Genomic DNA, 5,396 nt, shown 5'->3' with positions numbered 1-5,396 from the left:
GTACATTTACATGGTTCAGGTCCTCTCCATTCAGATGCTTCTCAATTTAGAATCCATCAAACACATCAGGTGCAAGATTTGACGTTATTGAAATAGGCAAACAATATGTAGCATATTTTTAGTTTCATTGGCAACAAGGACTGCAACCTTGCAGTGAATTACAAGGAAAAATTTACTCCACTGGGAAAGCATAATCAGAACTGCTGACAGAAAACAAGACATCTCACAGTGAAGAAGCATGGATGAAATTAGGAAATTCAGAATGCCTTCACCTGTATCCAAGTAAGTTACAGGATAGTTTGAGAAGTGAGTTCCAAAGCATAGTTTGAGGAAGGGAGCAAACTCGTCAGAAAATGTTTGAACCAGGGCACTTAGGGTTAATATCTGTGGAAGGAGTGAAAGAAGGACTACTGGCTGGGAGAAACTGGGTTATGATGCAGTCACAATGAAGAACTCAGCTGATACTCTGGGGAACTCTGAGACTGGGATGACCCTGAAGAGTTGTCCTAATCTGAAATAAGAGAGTTGGACATTTAAGCCTCATAGTTACTTCCAGAGAAGCAGATATGATGTTAGACCAGGTGTTTGTATTCAGCCAACAGCAATATCAAAGAGGGTTCTCAGCTGCAAAATGTTAGTTCCCCAAACCCTTTACTACCGGAGAAATGAGAGCAATGAGAGTGTCCGTCCTGACACTAGAGAATCTGTGTGAGTGATGCAGCATCCATCACTCGGTTCTCTGTGAGTCACTGAGATCCACTTGCTTTGTATCAGTTTTGGAAACCATTCCTTCAGGATTCTGGGGGACTCTCTCTAAGTCATCTTACAAGAAGAGGAAAGTTAGTAAGACAAATGACTTCTGACACTGGAGCTTGCTCTGAAGCAGCAACTGTACTTTTAACCTCCCTCTTCTAGTATCCATTGCATATTCTCCTTTGCTGGTCTAGGTGGCTTACATAGTGTGGTGACCCACATTTTGCCTAGTACCTTCCAAAATTGGTCTGAAAAGACACCTATGTGAAAGGGTGAAAAACAGCTTTCTCTTCAACTCCATTGTATAGTATTCCTACTCTCAATCATCAAAATCAAGGACCCTATCATGTTGTTGACTACTTTCCCCACCTGCTGTTTTCCTAGTTCAAGGAGAGCAAAGTGATTGGAAATCAACCAATTGACTGAAATTTCTGCTGTGTCTCCTTGTTGATGCATTCTCTAAGTGCAATGACTTTCAAGCATTCAGAGGCCAGAACTGTGGAGAAGTACAACAAATTGTTTGCGAATGAGTTACTGAGAGTTATGGTGTGGTAGGGTACCACTGTTTCCATGCCATGCTTCCCAAACTCATGTGCTCAAAGAAACTTCTATAAAGGAATTTCAACCATGTCAGTTTGTTGTACTGTGGTGATTTGTGTATTACCGTGCTGTTGGAAGCTATGCCACCAGTGATTTTAATATGTACAGGGTCACCCATGATGAACCGGTTTCAGTAAAGCTTCCAGATTAAGACAGACTGAGAAGAAGGAGAGCAGGACTGCTTCTGAATAATTAGCCAGTGAAAACTTTATTAATTGCAACACAGCATTGTAAAATATAGTGCTGGAAAATGGACCACACAGGTTGGAAGGCACTGAAAATATAACTGGGGAAGAGCTGCTTCCTCAAAGTAGAGTTGGTCATAATGACGTGAATGGAACAAAACTTTAGGAACCTTCATTTGTGAATGTGCCATAACTCAAAATGAAAAGAAACAGCTGAAAACATCCACTAATAATCAGAATGTGAAATATACAAAGTATGAATTTATGAAAATTGGAAATTGTCAAAAATGAAATGGAATGTATAAAGATCAATATCCTAGCTATTCATAAGCAGAAATGAACTAGGATTGGCCATTTTGAATCCAACAACTTACGATTTACTAAGCAGGCAGCAAAATTTTGAGAAGGAATGACATTGCATCAATTGACAAAAAGAAATCTCCAGCTCTATTTTGAAGTACAATGTTGTCTGTGATAGGATAAAATCCATAACCTACAAAGAAGACCTTGGAATCCTGGTGTGGCACTGTAGGATAAGCACTTGATCACAAGGTCTGTTTGAACCTCAAGGTCGGAGGTTCAAACTCACCAGCTGCTCATTGAAAACCATATACATGGTTGCTATGGGTCAGAACCAACTCAACGGCACTTAACAGCAACAACAGCAAGGAAAACCAGTTAATATCACTATTATTCAAATTCACACATCAACCACTAAATCCAGTGATGATGAAATTGAAGAATTCTACCAACTTCTTCAGTCTGAAATTGATCAAGCATGCAGTCAAGATATATTAATAGTTACTGTTGAGTGGAATGAAAAGAGGAAAGATCAGTAGTTGAAAACTATGCCTTGGTGATAGAAATGATGTTAAAAATTGCATGATAGAATTTTGTAAGACCTATGACTTATTCATTGCAAGTACCTTATTTAAATAACAAATAAGGCAACAATATGCATGCAATTTGCCAGATGGATTACACAGGAATCAAACTGACTGCATCTGTGGGAAGAGAAGGTGGAGAAGCTCAATATCAACAGACAAATCAAGACCGAGGGCCAACATTGGAACAGACCATCAATTACTCATAAGCAAATTCAGGACAAAGGTGAAGAAAATTAAAATCATGAAACAAAATATGACCTTGAATGTATCCTACCTGAATCTGGAGTCAATCTCAAAGACCAAAATGGATGTCAGAAGGGATTCTGAAACTTGCTCTTCAGGTAGAGAAGCTAAAGTGAATGGATTAAATGAGGTAAAAAAGCCAAACAGAAAATTTCAAAGGGAAGCTTGAGAAGGCAATGTCAAGCATTATAATGAAATGTGCAAAGACCTGGAGTTAGAAAACCAAAAGGGAAGAACATGATTAGCATTTCTCAAGCTGAAAGAACCTAAGAAACAATCCAAACCTTGACTTGAAATATTAAAGGATTCTATTTACAAAATATTGAGTGATTCAGAAAGCATCGAAAGAAAGGGGAAGGAATACAGAGTCACTATACCAATGAGATTTGGTCCATGTTTATCCATTTCAAGAGTTAACATATGACCAAGGAATGGTAGAATTGAAGGAAGAAATCTAAGCTGCTCTGAAGGCATTGCTAAAAAACATGGCTCCAGAAATTGACAGAATACAAATTTAAATGTTTTAGCAAATGGATGCAGCCCTGGAGGCACTCACTCCCCTATGTCAATAAATGAGAAAATCATCAAACAATATCATTAATATAAATAATATTCAAGTAAAAATTTGCTGAAAATAATTCAAAATAGGTTCCAACAGTACATGGACAGAGAACTGTCAGAAATACAAGCCAGATTCAGAAGAGGACATGGAACATCATTGCGGGATATCATTGTTGACATCAGATGGAACTTGGTTAAAAGTAGTGAATACCAGAAAAAGATTTACTTGTATTTTATTGACTATGCAATGTCTTTTGGCTGTGTGGATCATAACAAACTATGGATAACATTGCAAAGGATGGGTATTCTGGAACACTTAATTGTGCTCATGAGGAACCTATACAAAAACCAAGAGATAGTCATTCAAACAGAACAGCGGATACCAAAGAGTTTAAAACCAGTAAAGGTATGCACCAGGTCTGTATTCTTTCACCATACTTATTCAATCTTTACGTTGAGCAAATAATCTGAGAAGCTGGATTATATGAAGAAGAATGTGGCATCCTAATTAGAGGAAGATTCATTAATGATCTGCGATATGCAGATTATACAACCTTGCTTGCTGAAGCAAAGAAGATTTAAAATACTGTTGAAAATCAAAGGGATTACACCTCAATGTAAAGAAAATAAAAATCCTCACAACTGGATCAATACATACCATCTTGATAAATGGAGAAAATGTTGAATTTGTCAAGGAATTCATTTTACTTGGAACTATAATCAACACTATGGAAGCCACAGTCAAGATATCAAATGAAGAATTGGATTAGGCAAATCTGCTGGGGGAAACAAAGACTTTTAAAAGTAATAAAGAGCAGAGATCTCAGTTTGAGAAGTAAGGTGCATCCGATGCAAGCTATGCTATTTTCAATCACTTCATATGCATGTGAAAGCTGAACAATTAATTGGGAAGACTGTAGAAAACTGGATGTATTTGAATTACAGTGTTGGAGAAGAATATTAAAAGTGCCATGGACTGCCAGAAGAACAAAGAAAATCTGTCTTGGAAGGAGTACAACCAGGATGCCCCTTGGAAAGAAGGATGGTAAGGGTTAGTCTCTCATACTTCAGAGGGACCAGTTATCAGGAGGGAACAGTCCCTGGAGAAGAACATCATGCTTGGTAAATTGGAGGGTCAGCAAAAAAGAGGAAGACTCCCCCAACAAAATGGATTGACACAGTAGCAACAACAGTGGGCTCAATTGTAACAACTATTGTGAGGATGGCACAGGACGATGCAGTGTTTAGTTCTAGTTTGCGTAAAATTGCTATGAACTGACTTGATAATATTTAACAACAACATAATTGACTTTTCATTAGAGGATATAAGTCCTCTTGGAAAATAATCCCCATACACAACATAGTATTTAGCTAGGACATCAATTGCACCTCCAATAGCTGTCTCATTGCTTTGGTAGAAAAGAAATTTCTATAGTAGTATGTTTTTAGTGGAACCAATGGATGATAACAGGGTCACGACTGCAACTCTTTTGCTGAAAAAGGGAATTCCTTTCATGATGCAGTGTTTATGGGATCCCATGTTGGTAGGTCTACACTTTGTAAGAACTCCCAGACTGATGCTTACTAAGGAAGGCCTGAAATAAGCTAGCTCTATTGAAGAGCAAAGATGTCAGCTTGAAGACTAAGGTGCACCTGAGCCAGGCCATGGTATTTTCAATAATCTCAAATGCATTTGGAAGTTGAACAGTAAATAAGGAAAAACGTAGAAGAATTGGTGCTTTTGAGTTATGTTTTTGAGTTATGGTGTTGGAGGAAAATATTGAAAGTGCCATGGGATTCCAAAAGAACCAACAGATCTGTGTTGGAAGAAGTGCAGCCAGAGCGCTCCTTGGAGGCCAAGATGGCCAAACTTCATCTCTCATACTTCAGACATATTGTCAGGAGGGACCAATCCCTAGAGAAGGATATCATGTTTGGTAGGGTGGAGGGTCAGCGAAAAAGAGGAAGACCCCAGCAAAGGGCTCAAGCGTGGCAGCAATAGAGAGGTTGGCCCAGGATCAGTGCATAAAGTTGCTATTTCGGTACCAGCTCAATGACACCTAACAACAACAAAATCAACAAGTAATTAAAGAGAGCTACCAGACATTGAGGATTCTTGGTAGATAGTGGATTATGAGTTGAGCTGCTAACTGTAAAGTCAGTAGTT

The sequence above is a fragment of the Chrysochloris asiatica genome, unplaced genomic scaffold (assembly GCF_000296735.1).
Source record: "Chrysochloris asiatica unplaced genomic scaffold, ChrAsi1.0 scaffold00003, whole genome shotgun sequence".
Taxonomy (NCBI): domain Eukaryota; kingdom Metazoa; phylum Chordata; class Mammalia; order Afrosoricida; family Chrysochloridae; genus Chrysochloris; species Chrysochloris asiatica.
Note: the sequence above shows the minus strand (reverse complement) of the source record.